We start from the raw sequence: 25,670 nt of genomic DNA, 5'->3' as shown, positions 1-25,670 counted from the left end.
AAATGCTTTCTGTTTAGATCCCATGTTATTAATATTTGTTTTTAATCAACTTTTTTTTTTCAGATACAGTTGAAGAAAAATAACATACATCCATTTTTAAGAATGTTGACAAATTTATACACTTGTGTAACAACCACCACACACGAAGATACAGAACATTTCTCTCATGTTAAAAGTTTGTCTGAATTTCCCACTCAGTGTCCATCCCCTTCCCTGCAAATCATACCCTGTTCCAGCAATCACAGATCTACTTGATGTCATTATGAATTTGATTTGTATCTGGCTTCTTTTGGTCATCATAATGATATTGGGATCCATCCATATAGTTGCACATATCATAATCCATTCCTTTTGGGATGGATAGAATATTCTTACATGGATCTACCGTAGTTCGTTTAGCTTTTCCCTTGTTAATGGAAGAGGGTTGTTCCTAGATTTCGGTTATCATGAAGAAAGGTGCTATAAGTGTTCCTATACAAATCTTCATGTAGACATATTTTTGTTGTTGTTTCTCTTGGGTAAACACTTGGGAGTAGAATTGCTGGTAGTTACATGTCTAATTTTATAAGAAACTGTCAAACTGTATTAAAAAGTGATTGAACTATTTTTCATCCCCTCAAGGAGTACATAAGAGATATAGTTGTACCACTCCCCCTCTCAGTTTTGTCCTTCTTTTCAATTTTAACAATTCTAGCTGATATTACTTTGTGGTGTTAATTTGCATTTATTTGATGACTAAAGGTGTTGAACATTTTTACAAGTACTTATTTGCTCGTTCTTTGGTTTAGTGTCCGTTCAAATCATTTTGCCTGTTTTTATCTAGTTATCTGTCTTATTGAGTTGTAAGGATTCATTATATATTCAGGATATAGTCTTTCATCAGATTTATGTTTTGCAGAAGTCCCTCACCACCCATTTTGTGCTTTAAATTGTTGGTGTCTTTGCAGTGTTTCACAAGGTGTACAAGTTACCAATTTGGATGAAATTCAAGTTATTTTTTTTTCCTTTAGGGTTTGTTCTTTTGGTGCTCTAAGTATTTTTGGCTAACCCAAGATTAGTAAGATGTCCTATAAGGTTTTCTTTTAGACTATGCTAGTTTTAACTTTCACATTTAGATTTGTAATTCAATAAATTGAAATTTATTTAAACAATTTTATAATTGCTGTGAGTTGGATAGCATATTGTTCAAGTGACATTGTTTGAAAAGACTATTGTTTCTTCATTAAATTATCTTAAAAGACTTGTCACAAAAAATTGACTTTCTAGATAGATAAGATAATGTTGAACTTATAGATCACTTTGGAGAGAATTGACATCTTACAATATTTTGGTGTTGTAATACATAAACACAGTATTTTCCTCCATATATTTAAGCTTCCTGTAAATTCTCCCAGAAATCATGTGCAGTTTTCAGGATATAATCTTCCATGTATTTTCTTAAACTTACCTGTATTTCATTATGTTGATACCATTGCAAATAGTATTTGATGCTTTTGTAAATGACATCAACTTTTCTTTTTCTATTTCAGCTTCATCATGACCGTTGCTTACCATATATAAATAATATTGATTTTTTAAATGTTGACCTTGCATCCTGAAGGGGTAAGTGCATATTTTAGTTCTCATAAGATTTTTGTAGTTTCATTGATAGTTCTGCATAAACAATGCTACCGTATATAAATTAAAAAAAGGTTTTATTTTTTTCCCCAATTTGTATAAATTTTGTCTATTATTACAATGCTAGGACCTCCTGTAAATTTTGAAGAGAAGTGGTTGATAATGGCATGCATGCACTCATATTCTTTGTCTATTTGTCGTATCAATTAATGAAAACAGTTTTGACATCTCAAAATATTATACAGGTTTTTTTTTCTCATTTTTCCTTCAGTTTCATATTTTATGTGTCTTGATGCTTTATTAGATGCATACACATTTAGAATTGTAATGTTCTTAGATGAGTTGATTCTTTTTATCTTATGAAGTATCTCTCTTTACCACTTACTTACAATGATCCTTATTCAGAAGTCTACTTCAATATTAATATACACAATCCAGTTGTTTTTAAATTAGTGTTTGCATGGTGTGTGTTTTCCAACTTTACTTTTATCCTATATATGCGTTTTTCTTTAATATTTCTTGTAGACAGAATACAGATTGATTGTGCTTTATTATCAATATGCTTTGGTTCAAGTTTGCCACTTCACACCAAAGTTTGTTCGTGTATTTATACTATATGCTCTATTTCTTCTTTCCTGCTTTATTTTCTTATTATTTTTTTTTTTGCCATTAATTAATATTTACTTTCTCTTACTTCTGGGACTCCAGTTACATGTATTTTAGTCCCATTGACACTGGCTCACACGTCATTGGTACTCAGTTTAATGTATTTCATTTTAAATAATTTCTCCTGCTGTATATTCAAGTTCACTAAACTTTTCTTGTGCTATTTCTAGTCAGTTGTTAAATCTCACTTGGCATATTTTTATTTTAAATATGTATTTTACATCTCTAGATATTCTCTTTGGGTCTGTTTTAATAATTCCACCTAACTCCTCACTGTGTTCACATTTTATTAAACATTCAGAATGTGCTTGTGTATGTGTAATTTTAATATCCATGTTTCATAGTTGTGTAATTACTAGAGGGATTTGAATGATTCCCAGATGTGTGTAAATGCTGAAATTTATTCAAGTTATAGTTCTTCTGTAACTGTTATTTCCTTGACATTTTTTTTCTTATCCAACTTGTGTCCTTTCTGACACACATGTATATTGATTTTCAATCAAAGACTCCTCTCTAAAATAGTCTACTTGTCTTGTTCTCCCTGACCTATCTATGTACCTTTATCTTAATGAGTCTTCTGGTCTCTGCTTGGCTTCCCCATGTTTTGCTGAAGCTGGAAAATGCTTCCAGGCAGTAAACTAGAGAAATTGTACTGTTCACCTCATTTGTTGATTTTCCCTTTGAGATTGTTGTCTTGCACTGGCTGTTATCCAGTGTCCCAAAACAGCTGTTTCATATATTTTGTTCAATTTTCTATTTGTTAGAGCAGGAGGGTACTTATCATTACAAATGATCTTTCGTGAATAGAAATGGAAATCCCCCCACTTTATTTTAAATGCAAAAAAATTGGTAAGATGAAATTGATGTGCACTTTACCAATATATTTGTAATTCATATGACACATATTAAATGCATCTAATAAAGCCAAATAATATACAATAATATACTTAAAATATTGAGATAGGCATATAATGAAGCAAAACACTCTGAATTATCTGAATTAAGTATAAACGCTCTTGATACTAACCCTACTACCCTTATTTCTACTCACTGGCTAGATTTTATTTTTGAATGACAAATACTCTGGTTCTTTTTTGAAATGCCCCTGTCTGAGGGAAGATTATAATGTTTGACCCTGAATAACTCAAAATCAGCTGTGAGATTGATATGGCTACAGGAATGTGGGCAGAGATGCCATGTGCTATTCCTGGAAATGGTCTTTGTCACATTCTTTTCCTTCTCCTCATTCACCAGCTTATTCCGTGGAGGAGTTGCTCCGTTAGTGGGATCCCAACTGAAGATGATATGGTGTAGACTATGGCTAATCCAAGATGAGTGTGTAATTCAAAGAAGACATAAACTTAAGTTGTTCTGCACCACTTACATTTTGTGACCCTTAGTTACTTCAAGATAAATTAGCCTATTTTAACTGATGAATCATGCAGTTTTATCAACCTAATAAGATCTTTAATATCAAATTCATCAATTATAAATTTTAAATAAGGGGCGCCTGGGTGGCTCAGTTGGTTAAGCGACTGCCTTCGGCTCAGGTCATGATCCTGGAGTCCCAGGATCGAGTCCCACATCGGGCTCCCTGCTCAGCAGGGAGTCTGCTTCTCCCTCTGACCCTCCCCCCTCTCATGCTCTCTCTCTATCTCGTTCTCTCTCAAATAAATAAATAAAATCTTAAAAAAAATTTAAATAATACCTACAGTGTATTACATAAAATATTATTGTGATAATTTAGTTCATGTGTAGATTCAAGAACAATTGCTAATTAAGGACAGTGCATAAATATAAAGAACTCATCCTAAGCCATATTTAGTTCTTCAATATAGCATTTTAATCTATGCTGTTAACTTTTTGAGAATATAAGTTTAATTTTAAAAGACCTTGCTCTTTAATGGGCTATAATTTCTGCCTAGTAAGTGCCTTAAATTTTTAAAGCAATCTTTTCTTTCAAAATTTTAGCTCCAAATACCTATCATCTGTCAACCATAAAATACACTGAATGATTAAGTATTCATTATATACTTTTTATTTGTCTATTTTATTTACTGAAATTTTCTGTGCCTCTTCAAAAACTATAAACCCTATTTTAAAAAAAAAGATTGTTCTGTTCTTTGATATTTTATTCTCTAGCAATCTTATACTGCAAAATAAATTCAAATTTAATTGTTCCCTTAAAAGATATAAAATTTAATTCACTTTAACCCTCCAGTACATTTTGTAGCCATAATAAACCATTTTGCTTCCCTTTTTAAAAATATATATATTTTTTATGCTTTTAATCCCAATCTCTCTTTTGAGAGACAGGGATGATCCTTCTAGGTAAATTACTACATCCCAAACAGTCACATTTTCTAGCTATAATACAAAGATTCCCTAAAGTAATAGAAACCACTAACATGACTTTTTGACAAGAGAGATAAATACAAAGTGCTGGTAAGACATTTATTTCATTGTACCAGTTCCTTATTTTGATCTCCAGTATCTTCTATCATAGCATCATACACATGTCAGTTCTTTACACATTCTTGGAGCTTTAAAAAAGGGAAGAGGTTTTTCACTTCATGTTCAAACCTATTCAAGGTTTATTTAGGCATTCTTTTGTGTTCTATCTAATCATACTTTCTGAAATAAAAGGGACTTGTGCTGAAACTGTGTTATGGACCAAACATAAGAAAACATTTTTAGAACGATGTTCTTTGGATTAATATCTTGTACAACCTCTTAAATAGACACATTTACTCTAAGACATTTTAGAACATTCAGTATACCACCAGGCTTTATGATTCCCCAGATAGGAGGTACAGTATGCAATAGTTTCTGGAATCATTTGATCATGGTAGAAATCTTGCAGAATGTCACTCTTTGGATCTTCTTTTACAAGCAAAGGAATAGAGCAAGGAAATTGTGTCTCTTAAAGAAGATAGTACTTGTTTACCATCGAACAAATAAGGTTCTTTCTCACCTGGGAGGAACATCCTCTTTAACAGAGATTGTTACCTCAGGAGTGAGGTGTGATTAGACCTGACATTTGAGGATCCAGTAAGATTTATATAAATTCTCTGTCTGAACTCTAACAAACCATTCAAAAGCTATATCTCTGCAGCTTGCTCTGAATTAAGCTATTTCATCCACACTTGACACAAAATGAAAAAGAAATCACCCCACTTGCTTCAAAAAGTATTTACCTGCAATAGTGGTGTTTATTTCATTTTTCAGAAAAGAGTCATGTTTTCTTAAATCTTTGTTTAAAAATCTACCATCATGCCAAAGTCTGTCTTTTCAATGGTTAAGTGCAGTTCTCTTTCTGTATGCAAACCTGGCATCTAGGATTTTCCTTTTACTATTCACATCAGATAAACAAAAATCCCATCAGTATATAACTTCTGCCTAAAATATCTCTGGCTTATCGAGCAATTGAGATAAATGAGTTTCATTCTCTCTTTTCTGAGTTGGGTGGGTGGACATTTATAATATTGTTCTTCCTTTCAGACATAATTTATTAAAGAGGCACACCCAAATCAGAACAAAAAAACATAATAATAAAAAGTTTTTCTGACTATTTCTTTTATTTTTTCCTTGGTTATGTTATAAACCAATGTATAATACTGGTTTTGACTTTGGGAATTGAAGGTATCTGATATAAAATATTTATTTGTTTCTTTTCTGCCTTGACAAAGCCAACATTTAATAGCTTTCTTGAAAGTGAGTGCAACATCAACGCCCATGTGCTTTCCCCAAATTCATCTTTATTCTGGCATTGTTAGGCATTTCCTAGCCTCTCAGCAACCACAAATGCTAGATTTTTTTTTCTTTTTCATAGTCACATCACTGTCTTCTCCACCCTCCCAAACTTGTGTGTTTTGCACTCTTTTTCAAAACATTAGCAAAGGAAAATTGCTAAACTTCCACAGGAGGTGGAAGTCTAAGGTCTGGCTCATATTAGATTACATTATTTTGACCTCTTGCCACTAACACCAATTCCTTGTGCAGTTTGCTTGACATAAAACAAAAACAAAAACAAAAACAAACAAACAAAAAAAAAACAGAAAAAAGGGAAACGTAGGGGAGACTGATTTCTGGTTCAAACTAGGCATTTGCTACTAACTAGTGAAAAATTTGTAAAAAGATTAGGGAGCAGTTATCCCTCCTTTACTCCATGCTTTAGTGCGTACATTGTTGTCTATTCAGAATGGGTCAAAAGAAATCCAAGATAAGCATTCCATTTGTAAATGTTTATTTTCCTTTCTTTCTTTGATTTATTCCTAATTTGCCCTTTACATCAAACAACAGCAGTTTTCAGAAAGTTGTTTTTCTGTGATATGCCAGGCAATGAACCAGTCACTCTGTCCCATCACTGATACTCGGAGCATCCAGTTTTACAGAATGGTAAATTAGGACCCAGAGAAGTCATAGGATTTCTTTAACCTCAGTAAATGAATCAGTAGCAGATTTTTCACACTGAAGAATGTATTATTTCCCCTTAATAATTCTATCCCTTTATAAAAGAGAAAGTAAGGTATATGGCACCAGTTCTTCATGACTCATCTGCTCAGAAACACTGTTTGCAATGAAGGATCTTCTTATCAGTCTAAAATTACTGAGTCAAATAGCCCATTTGACTGTCCTGGGATTACTAATCGTTTGGTTCTTTGTGTGTGGAAACATAAAGTGGCCCAACCCAAGCTGAATGAAGCCTGAATGGTTCATCTGTGAAAGAGGTACTGGCAGGGAGCAGTCCAATTTCATGGATTTGTGTTTTATTCGGGGCAAGTTATGCTCAGAAACTGAGATTGTCTTTGCCAATAATTTATTTAACATTCATTGCAGGAATTATAATTTATAATAATAATATTTCACGAACTGATTGCATACAGGATAATATCTCTTAATAATCTAAAAGCTAAAAAGAAGTAACATATGCCAGACCAATGTTTCCCCAAGCAAAAGGGAAATGAAAGAAATAAAGTCCAAATTCAGCTGAGGTGTACCTTTCTAGGAGCTCATATTCAGAAGCATTGGCTTAGCCAGTTAAGAGCTAATGTCCACAGCTGTCAACCCAAAGCAAGAGTCCCTTGTTGCTAGAGCCCATTGCTAGGGGGACGGAGGTGCTGGTGTTAGTAGGCAAGATGATCTCCTCTACACGTAGGGCCACTTTGTGGTTTTCAGCACTGTTGGCAGAGTTGGCTTGCACAGAAGGAGTTAATGCCCAAGGTCATCAGAGAGCTATTTAGATTAGCAAAGGGTAGCCTTGTGCAGACTGAACACTCCTGGTGAGTCCTCACAGATTCTTGATATTTAAAGTTTAAATGTCCAGGGGCACCCGGGTGGCTCAGTAGGTTAAGCATCTGACTTCGGCTCAGGTCATGATCTCAGGATCTGGGATAGAGCGAGCATCAGGCTCCAAGCTCAGTGGGGAGTCAGCTTCTCCCTCTACTTATGCCCCCCTCTCAAATAAATAAATAAAATCTTTAAAAAACTAAAAAAAATAAAGTTTAAATTTCCATTACTTTATAGCCATTCTTCCCTATGTTTATCGATAAGTCCCCAGTGGTGACTGTCATCAGTTGAGCTACTAAATGCTTATTGACAATAACAGATGTCAATGACAACATCCTGACACAGTTTCCTGAATGTAAACAAATTCACCCCTAGATCAAAATAAGTTTGTGATATACAAGTAAATCAAAACAACTTCATGTAGATCAAAACAACTTCACTTAAGTCATAAACAAGTGGATTTGAAATCATAACACAAGAAATGTAGTAACTATGGGGTAATATCCCATATTTTTGTTTTGTTACTTTTGGGTTTTGGCTATTGTCTTATTAAATCTTACACAGATAAAGTGAAGGAAGTTAAAAAAAAAAAAAAAAGGAGGAATTTACCAATAAGTATCAAAGCCTAGTACAGGCCATATATATCCAACCTTTCTTTTTACACACAAGAAAACTATTTATGAGGTTGGGAACTAATTGCCTCTCAGTGGCCCCACCTTAGAGCACCATCACATTAGGGATTAGGGTTTCACCATATGAATTTCTGGGCACACATTCCGAGCACAGTAACATCAGAGACAGAGACAGAGAGATACAGGGAAGAAGGAGAGGACAGAGAGATTGAGAAAGAGAAAGGGAGAGATTTATTTTAAGGAATTGATTTAAATGATTGTGGAGAAGCTGCTCAATCCAAAATCTGCAGGTAGACCACCTGGCTGGAGACCCAGGAGAAAGCTGTTTTTGCAACCTGAGTCCAAAGACAGATGAGAGTCTAAGTTCCCTCTCCTGAGAAGGACATCAGTCTTTTTTTTTTTTTCTTTTAAAGCCTTCCACTAATGGGATGAGGCCATTGCATTATGGAGAGTAATTTTTTTACTCCTACTCTACCTATTGAAATACTAATCTTATCCAAAAAAATCTTTACAACAACATCTAGACATCTAGACTACTGTTTGACCAGACACCTGGGCACTGAGGCCTAGCTAATCTGACACATGAAATTAACCACCACAGTTCCACTGAGCCAGGAGGAACAAGGCAAGGATTCCATTGTGTCCACTATAATTTAATACCATATTATATATTAACCAATGTGATCATCTAAGAGAAAAAATAGAGATGCACATTAATAATTTAAAAATGAATAAGACTATCTCTATTTGCCTATCATAAGTATGTATATCTGGAAAAGTCAAAAGAATAAATGATAAAAATAACATAAACAGTACAGGCATTCCATGAGGCAGAAGAACATAAAATTAATACACAAAATACTTGTTTTGTTTATACAAACAATTAATTATATACTGAATTGGACAAAAATTGCAGTACAAATGTGTAAAATATTTAGTAATAGACTCAATATGAGATGTACAAAACCCATAGGATAAATCTTTAAAGTGCAGCGTAACTTAGCCTAACATTTCTTAAATAAGACCCAGAGTAGTAAGCAGTGAGAATTAGCCTTGTAGTATTATTTAGCCCTAAAAATAAGAAAAATATTATATGAGTCAAAAAGAAAAAAAGAAAGAAAGAAAAGAAATCCTGGGATGCCTGGGTGTTTCATTTGGTTAAGTGTCTGACTCTTGATTTTGGCTCAGGTCGTGATCTCAGGGCTGTGGGATCGAGCCCCACGTCGAGCTCTGTGCTCAGCAGGGCATCTGCTTGAGGATTCTTTCTCCTTCTCCCTTTGCCTCTCCCTCTGCTTGTGTGTGCACTCTCTCTCTCTGTCAAATAAATAAATCTTTTTAAAAAATCCTTTTGGCAAAATAAGTAAATTACCTATAAATAGCATGACCATATTATTTATTATCTAATTGGGAAACTTTTAATAGTAAAATTTCATGTTACTAATAATTATGGTGAATAGCAGGCATAAAACAGAATGTGTCATGGCTTAACTTTAAAAAATAAATCGTTAGTATCACACTCCCTGCACCATCCTGAAACACAAGAAAGATGAACAAAAAAGACTGTGTGAGTCAGGGGTTTTATTTCAAAGAAAATTAACCTTCAAGTAAAAAGGCTACTGACAAATCATTTTTAAAATAGAGGAGCTTAGAGAATATCATTCTCATGAGTCATTGTTAATGAAACTACCAGAGGACAAATTTCAATTTAACAAAATACGACAGAGGAAAGCTTTTTAAAAAGTACTAGTGATAAACAGTGGATATACTTAAAGGTAAATCTGGGGCATCAAATAATGCCGATAAGGTTGGCAAGATAGAATACAAATGTTACGTGGTCTTAAACAGAGGAATAATATAACTTACAAAATACAAGAAGATGGGAGAGAGACGGTGGGAAGTAGAATAGCTCACAAATTATCTCCTCTCTAATAACTGAAAATTGAGGATATTTTAAGCTGAAAGAAAAAAGCTCTAGGAAAATTTGAATATTGAATATGTAGAAAGGTGAAACCTAAGATAAATAATGATATTTTAAAAAATTGAGTGGGGGAGAAATTAGAGAAGGAGAAAAAAACCATAAAAGTAATTATATTTGGATATATATGGTTTTTGGAGAAAAAAAAACATAAAATTAATTATATTTGGATATATTTGAGAAAATATAAATTGAGAGTTGTCCAAGTGAGAGGGGAGAATGTTTTACTATATTAAGTGCAAAATTAAATAACTCTGGTAAAGTAGAAAGGATTGAAGAAAATGTGGTGCTGTATGTTATTTTAAGAATTATCAACTTTTAGAGAGTGATACTAAGCAGAAATCATAGCAAGTAGATGTGGTAGAGCACCCTCAAGAGCTTGAAGATCCTTAGGGATGTTGGTAGGGGAACAACAGCATTTGGCTGACACAACGTCATTTATGAGGACCAGTGAGTCCTCCCCTTGAGCCATCAGATATTTTTGGAGAAAGCTCTGTAGTTGGGCAGTAAGGCAGAAGATTTCCAACACATCCAAAATTGAATTATGATTCCAAATTTGATCCTATGTGTATCCATGATTTGTGGATTTAGAAGTATTTCAGTTAAATATCTAAATGCTAGATATATATTATACATAAACATATATATTCATAATGTATATATTCATATATGTGTATAGTTATATAATTACTATACATACATGCATAGTAGAGATTCAAGGTCACTCACATATTAATTGAGGAGCAGTTTCAATCTATATCTAGAAAGTTGTATTTCTATACTTTATATGTTTATGTATCATATAATAAAGTTGCTATTAGGTTTAATTTAAAAGCTACTGATTTGAGATGGAATCCTGAAATTCCATTATCTGTGGGACAGCGGTAAGTGACTACGGACTTTAGGGCCTCAGTTTCTTTCCTCCATATAGGTACTAATAATACTGATAATGCTGATAGTTACTTCAGCATGATGATTAACTGAAATCATACATAGAAAACTAAGGAGCAAAAATGCTTGTCAGATTGTTGGTGTTCACCATCTGGCTGTTTAATTAATGTGCCTATAATTTAATGTTAATGTACTGAAGATAAAAAATATTGCTTTAATACTATTTCAGCTTCTTTCACCTAGAACAACACTTATTTCCTTGGCCTGTATCCTATGATTTTAAGGCATTCTGCAACCCACTGGCAACTTACCAAACATTATCCATGAAATAAATAATTGTCCTCTGTAGATTCAACCTTCTATGGTAGTAAAAAAGAGTGTCCTATTGTGTCCTTTTTTTTTTGCACATCTCCTATCAAAAGCATTCTTTTGTTTTACTGTATTTAGCCAGGTATGGAAATATGAGTAACAATTTTAGCAACTTTGGCCTTGCTTTCTCACTCTTTCACTGTTTTGGTTTCAATCATCTGACCTGGTGGAACTGTCAGGTTACAGTTGCTGAATGGTTTCCCTTCATGAAATGCCTTCTTAGAAGCCCAAACTGAAATGCTCTCAGCTGGGTTGATTATGAAAATTGTACAATTTTGACAAGATTAAAAACAGCATGCCTTGTCTAAAGCAAATGTGTGAATGAAGTATCTGGTTTGGCCAGTCAGTCCTACTTAGAAAACCTACTAGCCAAATGATAATTGGTAGAAGAGGAAAGGCAAGAAGGCAACCTCCGCTGATTAACAATAAAATAGGTGAAATTTAATATGAAGTCAATTTTATTAATCACTATAATTTAGCTATAATATTTGGAAAGAGTAATGCAATTATAATGTTAATGTAATGAGGACATAGTAAGCAGTCATTAGATTGCTGTTGGAGAATGCAAATTTATGAACTCTCCATAGAAAACATTTTAGCAATGTCTAACAGTGTGTATCAATACACTTTTACATAATTATATTTTTAATCCAGAAGTTCCCCTCTTATGATTATATTCTATTAAAAAACATTGCACATAAATGGACAAACACCTTCCTATAAGATTTATTTTGTTTATATTAATCAAATATAAGAAATTAATTTTCAAAAATTGGGGAAAATTTAAATATATATGTTTCTGAACCTCTAGCTTTCGACAAGTACTTTATATCAGATTCACCCTCCTGCCTGTACCAAATATAAACTTTGGGAAAGAATCAAACAAATAAACTGTTTGAAGGCACTGGAAGCACAGAAAAGCAGACAAAAATTACAAGTGAAACAGCTCTTAAAATGAGGGAACCACAGGAAGTGAGATCGACATTCATCTTACTTTTCCCTGAAGGAACTCTGCCATCCACAAGTCTAATGAGGAATAGAGCTCAAGAAAAAAGTGGCAAACTTAATGGACTGAGGACTGAGAGGTCAGACTTTCCACATGGATGAAAATGTCAGGAGATTAATGGAAACTCTAAAATAATGTATAAAATAAAAATTCCAAACCTGGGGATACCTGACTGGCTCAGTAAGTAGAACATACGAGTCTTGATCTTGGGGTCATGAGTTTGAGCCCCAGGTTGGGGGTAGAGTTTACTTTAAAAAAAAATTGAACTCGGGGCACCTGAGTGACTCGTTCAGTTGAGTGTCTGACTCTTGGTTTTGGCTCACGCCATGATCTCAGGGTCATGAGATCGAGCCCCAAATCAGGCTCAGTGCTGAGGGTGGAGCCTGCTTAAGAGTCTCTCTCCCGCACTCTCCTCCCCTCTCCTTTCCACCCCCACCCCCTCCTCGGGCTCTCTCTCTCTAAAAAAAATAAAATAAAATAAAAATTAAATTAAAAAAATAAAAGATTAAAAAAATTAAACTCCTTTAAAAGGAATTCTAAACCTAAAAAATGCAATACTCGAAAATTTCAGTGGATGGACTTGATAGGAGATTGGACAATGCAGAATAAAAGGTCTGTGAGCTCAAGGACAAGGCAATAGATATAACCTAAATTGATTTACAAATTGTAGATTAGAAATACTGAGAACTCCAACAACCTGGTCATGGCATTAAGCCATCTAACACATGTCTGAATGAAATACTGGATGATATTAGAGAAAAACTAGGACAGTCAACATTAAAGAAACAATGGCTGATAATTCTATATATTCCATAAAATATTAAATATAAATATAAAATAGTAATCCACAGATTCAAGAGGCTCAGCAAACATTAATTAGGATTAATACAGAGAAAACCATAGCTAGACACATGATAGTCAAAATGCTAAAATACAAAGATAGTGATAAAATCTTGAAATCAACCAGAGTAAAATGGCATTCTTCATGTAGGGAAATAATGATAAAATATTGGCTACTGTCAGTGAAAAATATTTGTCAAAACTCTTGCCTTAAGGAATTTTGAAGATAGACCATGTACTTAATATACTTGTAAACCTTGGTAAGATGATTTCCAGGTAGAATGTTGAAAGTGTCAGAGACAGGACATTCTGGTTAAAAAAGAAAATGATTTCTCATCCCAGTCTTCCTATCTAATCTTCTTCCTGCTCTTAGAAATTTGGGGGCCTGGTAGCATTTTTTAAATTTGTAAGGTTTCAGTCCCCTCTCATCCATGCTAATGGTGCTTTGCTAGTATGACGGTCTTAAAATATGAGGTTTCTACTTATCAAATAATAGTTCATTCCATTTAACAAAAACTGACCCCACAGTTCTCTTGAGACAAGTTTATATCTCTATGCTAGCATAATAGGCTGCTGTGAGACTTCCTTTAAGATTTTTATAAGAGTGTGTGTGTGTGTGTGTGTATGCGCGCACACCTACAACGCATAGTTTTAAGTCCTTAGAGTTTTTTTTTTTTTTAAGATTTTATTTATTTATTTGAAAGAGAGAGAATGAGAGAGAGAGAGAGCACATGAGAGGGGGGAGGGTCAGAGGGAGAAGCAGACCCCCAGCTGAGCAGGGAGCCCGATGTGGGACTCGATCCCGGGACTCCAGGATCATGACCTGAGCGGAAGGCAGTCGCTTAACCAACTGAGCCATCCAGGCACCCTTAAGTCCTTAGAGTTCTTAACAAAGACTCTTACCTTCATGTTTCATTTGATCTTTGGCATTAAGCCTCTTTTCATTTTGAAACATTTCTGTCAAATATTAGTGTCAATTTTTAACACTTAGTTATTTGGAACCCTTTATCACTTGGAACCTTTGTTCCTTTGAAAGAGAAAGGTATTTAGAAACCAGTATCTAGGGGCGCCTGGGTGGCTCAGTCGTTAAGCGTCTGCCTTCAGCTCAGGTCATGATCCCAGAGTCCTGGGATCGAGCCCCGCATCAGGCTCTCTGCTCGGCGGGAAGCCTGCTTCTCCCTCTCCCACTCCCCCCTGCTTGTGTTCCCTCTTTCACTGTGTTTCTCTCTGTCAAATAAATAAAATCTTAAAAAAAAAAAAAAAAAAAGAAAAGAAAAGAAAAGAAACCAGTATCTAGGTGTTGGCTTTTCTCCTCGCTGCCAAGAGGTTGGTGTTTTGGGACATTCTCAGCAGATAGAACTGGGATGAGCTGGCCAAAGCAGGGAGAGGATGAATCATGAGCACAATATATATATATAATAATGGTATTTGTATTAAATACAATGGGGAGTCAGTAAAGAATTTTCAGTAGGGTAATAGACTGATCTAATTTGTAGTTTAGAAAAATTACTCTGGCAATGCTGTCATGGGTGTAGAGAATGCACAAAATATATAAATTATTTAAATATAACTATAATCAAAACATAGGTTTTCTTGTACTAAGTTCCACATATCTGCCATGTGTACCTCCGCAAGAGACATAGTTTATATACATTTAAGTTCTCTAATACAACTAAACCTTTAAATATATTATTCTATTGAAGCAAATGGAAAATAACAATATAGTGTATGTTTATAATATCGTTAGAAATAGAGGCTTCAGGTAAATCACACACCAACACACACACAGACACACACACATGCACGCACACGCAGGTTAGTTTTGTGTTTGAGGAGTGGCGATTAGCCCTACATGCAAAACTCCAAAGTGGATAGCTACATTCAAGAAACTGGTATCCACTCAGGAAATGCCGAAGAAATAGTTTTCAGGGAATTGGCGGCCCATTGACTGAGTTGCTTATACACATTTGCCTACAGAGTCAGTTGTTGAATGCTGAAAAGCTGATATAGTAAATCACAGCTACTTTTCTACATTTTTACGATTGTTTGTTCATCTTCCCTAAATTGTATTTGAGGCAATAAAAATTGATTCTAAGTAAAGTCATTATCCTTTTAAATGAGAGCTGCATAGCTCAGGCATTAAGATATTTGCAGGACGAAGCAATTTTTTTTAAAAAGGTTCGCTTTTTACTAAATAAAGCTAAAAGAGAAATTGCAGATAGCCTCAAAACTGCAATAAGCTAACATCTCCCTAGAAGTAAGTACATGGGATAAATGGAATTTTTTAATAATAATTTTTGCTAATTATTGAATACTTACAAAAATAAATGTTTGATGCTTCTAAAAATAGCAAGAAAATAAAACAATTTTTACGTACCAACTCAAATAAACAATGCAATTTACCTACAGAAAAGAAATTACTCTTCTGATTTGTATATATTATCCATAAATAATAAATCTTATACTAATAAACATTCAAGGAACAAAGGATTCCGGTATTCCACACACGATTCTAAAGGGGGCTGCATTCCTAATCCTGAGCTTAGAATCTATAATCTTTTATAATTGGCTGCAGGCAAACCTGCCCATCTGCCCAAATTTTGCCAAGAATGGAGAAAAAATATATACATATATTTCCAAATAGAGAATATATGTATATATTCCAAATAGAGACACTATTTTTATCTTCCAAGGCTATTTGCTGTACACACATCCTTGAAAAGATCAGCGAGAACAAAAGGCTGTCAGTGCCTGTGATCGCAGGACATGCAGAAATGTGAGTAACGACACGTGCTGTATTGTCTCCCAGTATATAAGAAGTACTCGTGGAGGGGTAATTATCGGTTTCACTATAATATCAAGCCTGAGATTCATTTATGGAAATCCACTTCATCTGAGATGATAAGCATGCTGAAATATTATAGGTTGTTTTGTTATTATCATTTAAGGTTGAGATCATTAACCCAATTTAAAAAATGGCCAAACACTTTGTCAATTAAATGTCCAACTCTTGGTTTTGGCTCAGGTCATGATCTCATGGGTCATGAGATCCAGCCCCACAGGGGACTCTGCGCTCCGGGGAATCTGCTTGAAGATTCTCCCTCTCCCTCTGCCCCTCCCCCTACTTGCATGCTCTCTCTCAAATAATCTTTAAAAAAATTAATAAACATTTTTCTCTTTTTCTGAATGTGCATTTTTAAAAATATTTTATTTATTATTTATTTGAGAAAGAGACAGACAGATAGTGAGAGAGAGCACGAACAGGGAGGAGAGGGAGAAGTAGGTTCCCTGCCAAGCAGGGAGCCCTATATGGGACTTGATCCCAGGACCCTAGGATCATGACCTGACCTGAAGGCAGACGCTTAACCAACTGAGCCACCCAGACACCTTGAATCTGCATTTTTTTTTTAAACCAGGTACTTTTGTTGACAGTTAAACCCAAGATCTATCTTAACTCTGAAGACCTTTGAGCATAACCTGGAAATGACAGAATTAAGGCACACACAATGGGTAAGAAAATATGAAAATTAAAGCAAAGCTGCAAAGATTTCTGAAACAACCTTCCTTTATTCAGAGAAAATTCCTAAATGGTTAGCCCAAAGAGCTCTACTTATATTAACTGGGTCGTCAGAGGGCAGGAGACATAAACTTATCTCTATCAAATTCAACCTTGATAAAATAATCACAGTTACTCAATCTAAACGCTCAGAATTTGGGGTTTCAATAAAACTAGAATGAGACAATTCCTTTCTGAACATATATTCATTATTATATCTAGGCCCCCTTTTTTCTCTGATTAAATCACCCTTTTAAAGCTTTATATCCTCTCATTTGCTGCCCCCATCAGTGGATTTATTGAAGTCAGTTACCTGGCTCCTCAGTCCCGGGGGCTGTCCTTGCACACACCCACTGTTTATCCCCATAGAATCAGTTATGAAGCAAAAATTTCAGTTTATGAACCACAGTTTGCTAGATATTTTGAGAGGGCTTTGAGTGCTCTCTCTGAGTGGATCACCCGACAGATGACACAGTATCCATTAGTGACATAAGAGCAAAGGAAGTGGTAGTGATGGTTGATCTTATCATATCCTTTTTAGTTAGCTAGTGATATCTCCACAAGGAAAAGTAAGGAGATTGGAAATGCAGAAAGTCTGGGTTTTAGTTCGAACTTCCTGTGGTGGCTTTAGTTGGATATGTCTCTTAAATTCTTAAGAAGAAGGGTCAAAACATAAATTATGTGTTTTAGTCCGCTTCAGCTGCTATATCAAAATACCATAAACTGGGTGATTTATAAACAACAAACACTTATTTCTCACATGTGTGGAGGCTGGGAAGTACATGATCAAGGTGCTGGCAGATTTGGTATCTGGTGAGATCCTGCTTCGTGGTTTCTAGACCCCTGTCTTATCGCTGAGTCCTCACTAGGCAGAAAGGGAGAGGGAGCTCTTTAGAGTCTCTTTTATAAGGACACTAACCTCATTTGAGTGTTCCACCCTCAGATGTAATCACCTCCCAAAGACCCCACCTCCATATATCATTACACCGGGGATTAGATTTCAACATAGGAATTTGTGGGGGACACAGACATTCAGTCCACAGTATTAGGTGTACTGACATTCTTACTTAGTAGAATGCATGGCTTATCCTCTGCATTCTGTAACTGTTTTAGGATTTGAGTTGAGTAGAACTGATGCAAAGTCAAAGAACTTCACTAAGATAGGTATCTATAGTCCCTGACCTCCTGTTGTAGGTAAATGATTATGATTATCTGACATGATATGCTTTAAAAATAATTTAAGTAATGATTTTGGGATATATGTTTATGTATGTGTATGTGTGAGTAAAAGCTAGATTTATTAGTTAACATATATGATACCTAATCAGGAATCTGCAGAGGTAACTAAGAGAAAATTCAAATATATTAAATAAAAATATATACAAAAAAATTACACATCATTAGTCACTAAGCAATGCAAATTAAAAGCAAGATGAGATACCATGGCCTGCCCATTATAATGGCTAAAATTAAAAGATTGGTCATACAGAATGTTGGTAAGGATGTGGGGCAAATGGATCTTGCCTAGATTATGTATGGGAATGAAAAATGGAACAACCACTTTGGAAAACTGTCAGTTTCATAAAAATTTATGATATACTTTTCATAACCAAACCATTATAATCCTAGGTATTTGCTCAAGAAATACAAACATTTGTCCAAACAGAGAACTTATATGAATGTCAATAGCAATTGTATTTGTGATAGCAAAAACTGGAAACAATACTGATGTCCGTCAACAAGTAAATGTTTTACACAAAATATGATATATCCATATGATCAAATACTATTGGACAATAAAGCAAAAAAAATAAGTTACTAATATATGTACCATATTTGATTCTCAAAATCATTAAGTTGATGGAAGAAATCATACAGACATAAATATGCACATGCACACAATCAGAAAATAAATGTATAATTTTATTTATAACAAATTTAAAATATCATGATGTAAAGCAGATTCATAGTTGCTTAAAGACCAAGGATGGAGTAAAAGCTGGACTACAAAGAAACACAGGAATATTAGAGTTGACAGACATTTTGTATTTGTGGTAATGATTTCCTAGGTGTATAAAACTGTCAAAATATATAGAATTATGTAATTTAGAAAGATGCAAATTATTATGTATAAATTATTCTTCAGTATATTTTAAAAAGCACATATATATAAATCATAGGGTTTGCTAATGAGCTTGCTTAGGATATATTAGAAGTATTTTTCATTGCTAGAATGGTTATGGGTGATATATAAGACAAAGATTCCCTGTACCCAAGGAATTTTCAACAATTAAGTTTTGGGGGCACCTGGGTGGCTCAGTCGGTTGAGTGTTCAACTCTTGATTTCAGCTCAGGTCATGCCCCGCGTTGGGCTCTGTGCTCAGCAGGGAATCTGCTGAAGATTCTCTCATTCTCGCTCTAAAAGTAAATAAATAAATCTTTAGGGAGAAAAAAATAAGAAGAATTTTGAATGTGCACATAAGGGGCAGGGAAAGTCCAAGTAGGAATTTTCGGGAAGGGTAGACTGGAGAGAAACCTAATTCTGAGGCACATATTTGAAAGAAACAATATAGTTCTATGGAAATGTTATGGGAGGAGCTGAGAGTGATATTCTAGGCTGAATAAAGGAAGAAGTATAAGGAGATGAGGAAGGAGTATAGTGTTTGGGGATTGTATTGTATTGCAAGATTCATTACAGGGAGTGAAACAACACCAAAAAGACTCTTTTGGGGGTGGACATTGTGCATTTTGGAATGTGCCATTGGGGAATTTCCATTTTCAGGAATCTCCTGTTGGGTCCAAACATCCTGTAATAATAGGAAAAATTTACATACATTATACTTAGTATCACATTTAACTTTACAGGAAACAAAAAAGAAACAAAAAGGAAAATGCTGTATGAACTAAAAGCTAGAACAAGTCCTTAAAGTAGCCCCACTTTGGGGCAGGAAGATCTTCCTTATAAATAGTGCAAACTGTAAAGCCTTGAATAAAAGGAATTAAAATGGGCTACATAAGAATAAATATTTTTTATGGCAAAAGTTACTAGGCAAGTAGGTGGCATAGAAATTTTGCTTCCTGTTGTGATGGTGATGAGAATTATATATATCCTTCTACTGTAAACACCTATAAAACTATAAGGCAATTGTTTTCAGGGTGGAACCACAGTTAACACTGAAATGTGATACTTGAGCAAAAGGAAATCCATACTTACGTTGGACTTCTGCCTAGTGGTACCTTCTAAGTAATGACATAAGGAAGTAGAGTCTAAGAAGAAAGCAATGTTCTTGCTGAACAAAAGGGGGACATATTGAAGTTTGAGCTGCTGTTGTGGAAGTGTTTGTGAGGTAATGTACCAGAGAAGAATGAGCTGTAGGATAAAAGTACCAGAGGTCTGAGTGGGGTTCACCTACAAAACTTACCGAAGTGTCTAGTTGCATATAACTAGAGCAAGACTCTGAAAGGTCAAGTAAAAAGTAGGTGTCCTGACACTAAGAGCTCAAGAGAAATATCAGAGATCACTAAGACTTGGGAACTTTGGTGATCTACCTTAAAAGGAGTATAAAGATCTCACTGTGATCCCTGGGTTTGTAACTGATAACCCAGAAATGACATAACTTTGGAGTAGAAATTACATCCTAGAGTAAGAACATTATGAGAATAAATTTTACCTAACACACTGTGAAGCCAAGTCTGACAAGATCAAGAAAACTTGCAGCAGTAATTTAGATGCTTCCCAGAATAAAACACTATATTCCCTAAAGGAAGATGACATATTTTGGGCTCCTTGTAAATTGCCTCCCACAATATCAGCATTTTATAACAACACACAACAAAACATTAGACTTGTACTTAAAATCAAAGGAAGGGGAGGCATTCAATGGAAATTGAATGTAATATGTTACAGATATTGCAGGCAGGCAAGGACTGAGTTAGCTATTAAAAATATAGATGTATCTTGGAGGTATTGTGGGTTTGGTTCCAGACCACCACAATAATACAAATATCACAATAAAACCAGTCAAATGAGTTTTTTTGTTTTCCCTTTGCCAGTAGAGGATCTCGCCTCAATGTTGAGGGCTGCTGACAGATCAGGGTAGTGGTTGCTGAAGGTCAGTGTGGGAGTGGCAATTTTTAATGTAACACTGAAGTTTGCTGCATTGAATGACTCTTCCTTTCATGAACGATTTCTCTGTAGCATGCAATGCTGTTTGATAGAACTTCAAAATCGGAGTCAGTCCTCTCAAAACCTGTCGATGCTTTATCAACCAAGTGTATGTAGTATTCTAAATTCTTTGGTGTCATTTCAACAATCTTCACAGCATCTTCACCGGGAGTAAATTTCATCTCCAGAAACCACCTTCTTGCTCATTTATAAGAAGCAAATCATCATCTGTTGAAGTTTTATCCTGAGTTTGTCACCTTTTCAGTCACCACTTCAAATTCTAGTTCTCTTGCCATTTCCACCACATCTGCAGTGACTTCCTCCACTTCCTCAAGACTTCCTCCAGTCTTGAACCCCTCAAATTCCTCCATGATGGTTGGAATCAACTTCTTCCAAGCTCTTGTTCATGTTGATCTTTTGACCACTTTTTATGAATCACTAGTGTTCTTAGTGATATCAAGAATGGTGAACTCTTCCCAGGTTTATACTTTACTTTGCTCAGATCCATCAGAAGAATCACTATCTATGGAAGCTATATCCTTTCTAAATGTATTTCTTAAATAATAATGTGTGAATGTTGAAATTACTCTTGGATCCATGGGCTACAGAATGGATGTTGTATTAGCAGGCATGAGAACAACATTAATCTCATTGGACATCTCCATCAGAGCTCTTAACTGACAGGTGCATTGTCAATGAGCAGTGATATTTTGAAAAAAATATTTTTTGTTGTTTTTGTTTGTTTGTTTTCTCAGCAATAGGTCTCAACAGTGGGCTTAAAATATTCAGTAAACCATGTTTACTACAAACCATTGGCAGCAACGTGCTGCCATCCCAGTTTTGCTGTTCCATTTATAGAGCACAGACAGAATAGATGTACTATAATTTTTAAGGGCCCCCCAATTTTTAGAATGGTCCATGAGCACTGGCTTCAACTGAAAGTCACCAGCTACATAGCCCCTAAAGTAGAGTTAGTCTCTCCTTTCAAGTTTTGAAATCAAGTACTTATTTCTCCTCTCTAGCTATGAAAGTCCTAGATGGCATCTTCTTACAATAGAAGGCTGTTTCATCTATGTTGAAAATCTGTTGTTTAGTGTAGCCACCTTCATTAATTATCTTAATTTATCAAAAAGATAACTTTATGTTTCATGTAATAAGAGAAGCAAGGTATTGGGTGATTACAGCATGTGGATAAAGAGAATGAATGACAGCTTTGCCAAAGGGGATGAGAAGGAAAATTTTAGAATACTGTTATGTACTACATATGAACCAATACATGTGAAAGTGTTGCTAAATTAGTTAAAATATATAATACATGCTATAGGATTACCACTAAAATTATTTTTAAAGAAATATAATTTAGACTTCTGCCTATCCCACCACCCTTACCCCTCTGGACCATGCTCTAACCCCAACCTGCTCAACTAGGCTGAAACCCCGCTGGCTCCGAAATGCCAGCTTACCAGTCTTCTCCCATGAACCCTGACACCAAACTCATTGGAAACATGGCACTGTTGCCTAACACAGGTCAGTTCAAAGGACCTGCCCCTAGGGAGACAAAAGATACAGATATTGTAGATGAGGCCATCTACTACTTCAAGGCCAATATCTTCTTCAAAAACTATGAGATTAAGAATGAAGCTGATAGAACCTTGATATATATAACTCTCTACATTTCTGAGTACCTAAAAAAAAAAAAAAAAACAAAAACAAAAAACCTCCAAAAGTGCAATTCCAAAAGACAAAGTGAGAAAGAAGTGTATATACAGGGAATCACTAATTTTCCCATTCCTGGAGAGCCTGGTTTTCCACTTAATGCAATTTATACTAAACCTGCAAACAAGAAGATGAGGTTATGAGCAGCAGTTAAGACAAGAGACTGGACTGACTTTGTGAGAAAGTTTTTCACCCTCAATGATAAACCCACCAAGTGCTGGACTTGCTTTTTGAAGAGACAGTTCATGAACAAGAGGGCCTCAGGACCTGGACACTAAAAGGAGCCTGGGCAGACACTGTTTCCACAACCATGGGCAGCATTTTACAGCAAGATGCACACAGTTCTTTCCCTGTATTTTGATACAGTTTTATACAGAAGAGAGCATGTCTCACTTAAAAGAACTCTTGATCAAGAATTTGGGTTGGGGAGGGAAGAATGGGTTGTCAAAGTGTGATTTTAAATGTTCTGTAGTTTGAAGCTGGTGCTTAGTAACAGTAAGTGATAATAAAGAAATCATAACATTAAAAAAGAAATATAATTTATACTTTAAGGGAGAGATAAAATGAAGTCAAAACGTTCAATTAAAAACAGATAAAGACAGGAGAAAAGGAATAATAAAGTTATAAAAAAAACCCAAAATCAATGAGTATAAAACATTATAAACATGAGAGATAGTAATCCAACTATATCAATACTCATTTAAATGTGACTTGACTAAATACACCAATTAAAAGATAGGAATCATCAGAGCAGATTAGAAAATAGTACCCAACTCTATTTTGTCTGCAAGAAATACCCTATAAATATAAAGACTGACCTGGGCTAAAAGTAAGGAGACGGAGGAAGACATACCATGCTACAACTAATAATAATAATAAATAATAATAATATCTGGAATAGCCTTTTTAATTTCAGACAAAACAGATTTGAGAACAAGAAAGGTTATCAGGGATAAAGAGGGACATTGTGTAATGATAAAGGAGTCAATTCTCCAAGATAACACAGAAATCTTCCATGTGTATATACCTAACAAGAAAGCACCAAAACACAGGAAGCAAAAACTGACACACCTGAAAGGAAATATAGAAAAATCTACTATTATAGAAACACAAAATCCACTATGTTAGTAATTAATATATCATGTAGTCAGAAAATTGATAAAGATATAAATTACCTGAACAGAGCTATCAATTGAATTGATCTAATTGTCATTCATACAATACTCCTTCCAACTGTAGCAAATACACACGCTTCTTAAATTCATATGGAACAGCCATCAAAATAGACTACATAATGGGTCATTCAAAACCCTTAATGCATTTAAAAGAATAATGTTAAGGGTTGAAAAGATATGATGAAGCTCTAACCCTGAATTTGAAATAGTGATTTGCAGATATAATCAAGATGATTACACTAGAGTGAGCCCTAATCTAATCTAGCTGCCATGCTTGTAAGAAGGGAACAAGATAGAGACATACAGGGAGTAAACAGCCAAGTGAAGATGAAGGCAGAGATGGGAATTATGTTAACCACAAGCCAAGGGACACCAGGGGCTACTGGAGGCTGGGATATGTTTAAGGAAGGCTTGCTCCTCCCCTTGAGTCTTCAGAGGGAGCATGGCTGACTTTGAACTTCTAACGTCCCAAAATGTGAATGAATAATTTTTTGTTGTTTTAAGCTGTTCAGTTTGTGGTACTTTGTTACAGCAGCTCTAGGAAACAGATACAAATAGAAATCATACAAGGTGTATTCTCTGACCACAATGGAATTAAACTCGAAAATAAGAAGAGAAAGACTGCCAGGATATACACAAATATATGGAAATTAAATGATACATTTCTAAGTAACCCAAGGATCAAAGAAGAGGTCTCAATAGAAATTTAAAAAGTATATTTTGAACTAAATGAAAATGAATACACAACTTATCAGAATCTGTGGAATGAAGCAAAAGCATTGTTTAGAGAGAAATCTGTTCCTTTAAATGCATACTTAAGAAAATAAATATGAGGGCGCCTGGGTGGCTCAGATGGTTAAGCGTCTGCCTTCGGCTCGGGTCATGATCTCAGGGTCCTGGGATTGAGTCCCACATCGGGTTCCCTGCTCAGTGCAGAGCCTGCTTCTCCCTCTCCCTCTGCCACTCCCTCTGCTTGTGCTCTTCTGTCCATCTCTCTGTCAAATAAATAAATAAAATCTTTAAAAAAAAAAAAAGAAAAGAAATATGAAATATATAAATCAATAACCTAAGTTTTCATCACAGGAAAATAGTAAACGAAGGGCAGTTTAAGCTGAAAGTAAGTAGGAAGAACAAGATACTAAAATTAGAGGAGAAATCAATGAAATTTAAAACAAGACAACCATAGAGAAAATCAACAAAATCTCAAACTAGTTCTTAGAGAAGATCAATAACATTGATATATCTGTACTCCTGTCCCAATTGGGACAAGGAGAAGAGAGAGACAGAGAGAAAGTCAGGAGAGAGAAGAAAAAAACAAGACAAAACACGGATTATCACAAATGAAAAGAGGTCATCACTAATGACCCCACAGACATTAAAACAATAATAAAGGAATGTTTTCTACAAATATATACCCACACATTTGTAATTTATATGAAAAGGAACAATTCTTTTTTTTTTTTTAATTTTTTTATTGTTATGTTAATCCCCATACATTACATCATTAGTTTTAGATATAGTGTTCCATGATTCATTGTTTGTGCATAACACCCAGTGCTCCATGCAGAACGTGCCCTCCTCAATACCCATCACCAGGCTAACCCATCCTCCCACCCCTCTCCCCTCTAGAACCCTCAGTTTGTTTTTCAGAGTCCATCATCTCTCATGGTTCTTCTCCCCCTCCGATTTCCCCCCTTCATTCTTCCCCTCCTGCTACATTCTTCTTCTTCTTTTTTTCTTTCTTAACATATATTGCATTATTTGTTTCAGAGG

At 35.0% G+C, this 25,670-nt stretch overlaps 1 pseudogene; it reads left to right on the top strand.

Moving 5' to 3' along the window:
• The first annotated feature begins 22,457 nt into the window (after positions 1-22,457).
• On the top strand, positions 22,458-23,000 carry LOC118524936 (actin-related protein 2/3 complex subunit 3 pseudogene; annotated as a pseudogene).
• The last annotated feature ends 2,670 nt before the right edge of the window (positions 23,001-25,670 follow it).

The sequence above is a fragment of the Halichoerus grypus genome, chromosome 11, assembly GCF_964656455.1.
Source record: "Halichoerus grypus chromosome 11, mHalGry1.hap1.1, whole genome shotgun sequence".
In the NCBI taxonomy this organism is placed as follows: Eukaryota; Metazoa; Chordata; class Mammalia; order Carnivora; family Phocidae; genus Halichoerus; species Halichoerus grypus.
This window is presented reverse-complemented; position numbering and strand designations above follow the sequence as displayed.